At 32.3% G+C, this 1,314-nt stretch overlaps 1 pseudogene; it reads right to left on the bottom strand.

Annotated features, from left to right (window-relative positions):
• Positions 1-261: 261 nt before the first annotated feature.
• Positions 262-915, bottom strand: LOC149496840 (secreted RxLR effector protein 161-like; annotated as a pseudogene).
• Positions 916-1,314: the final 399 nt, after the last annotated feature.

Here is a 1,314-nt window from a genome sequence, read left to right as displayed (position 1 = left end):
TTGTAAGACCGATTTATTGGCTTCGCATCCAAAAGGTTTTGTCACCACTTGTTCAAAATAAATCACCTTTTCCAATTCAAAACATAAAAGGTTGAACGCTTTTCGGATCGCTCGGGGGCGGTGCGAAAACACATCTCTTTTAAACAAAGGAAAAAATATTTTCAAAGTCACACAAAATAGAATTTTAAAACATAACACAGAGCAGGTCTTTCAATTTCAAATATAGAAAGCATTTTAGAACATACTCACAGAGTTCTAAAGTTAGGAATTTAGAACTAGCATACCAAGTTCTCTTCTAATTAAGCAGAATTGGCTTTCACTTAAAGGTTTAGTAAAGATATCTGCCAATTGCTTTTCTGTAGGAATGAACTCAATCACTATATCACCTTTTTGAACATGATCACATATGAAGTGATGTCTGAGTTCTAAGTGCTTGGTTCTAGAATGTTGGACTGGATTCTTAGATAAGTTGATGGCGATTATGTTGTCATATTTGATTGGAACTATTTATAATTTCAAACCATAGTCTGCCAATTATTGCTTGATCCATAAAACTTGTGCAATACAACTTCCAGCAGCAATATATTCTGCTTCTGCAGTAGAAAGAGCAATAGATATATGTTTCTTGCTAAACCATGATACAAGGGCGCTACCTAGAAACTGGCAAGTTCCAGACACGCTTTTTCTATCTATTCTGCTTCCTACAAAATCAGAATCATTATACCCAACAAGAACAAATGTATCACCTGTAGAATACCACAGACCCAAATTAGAAGTTCCACAAAGATATCTTAGAATTCTTTTTACAACAATGAAATGAGATTCTTTAGGACATGATTGAAATCTAGCACATAAACAAACACTAAATTGAATGTCAGGTATGCTTGCAGTCAGATATAGTAAATAATGAATCATACTTCTAAGCAATTTAATGTCTACATCCTTTCCTTTTTCATCTTTTTCTAATTTTGAGGATGGACTCATTGGTGTATTACATACCTTGGCATTCTCCATTTTGAACCGTTTCAACAATTCTCAAGTATACTTGCCTTGGTTTATGAAAATTATATTGTCACATTGTTTGATTTGAAGTCCAAGGAAAAAATTTAATTCTCCCATCATACTCATTTCAAACTCATCCTGCATAATCTTAGAAAATTCCTTACAAAGAAGGTCATTAGTAGAACCAAAGATTATATCATCAACATATATTTGTACAACTAGAATATCATGTGCTTTATTTTTAATAAATAGTGTAATATCAATCTTTCCTCTAGAATACCATTTTCTAATAAAAACTTACTTAATCTTTCA

This window comes from Jatropha curcas, chromosome 4 (assembly GCF_041381405.1).
Source record: "Jatropha curcas cultivar XTBG-Jc1 chromosome 4, XTBG_Jcur_1.0, whole genome shotgun sequence".
Lineage (NCBI taxonomy): Eukaryota > Viridiplantae > Streptophyta > Magnoliopsida > Malpighiales > Euphorbiaceae > Jatropha > Jatropha curcas.
Note: the sequence above shows the minus strand (reverse complement) of the source record. Positions and strands in the feature narration are given on the sequence as shown.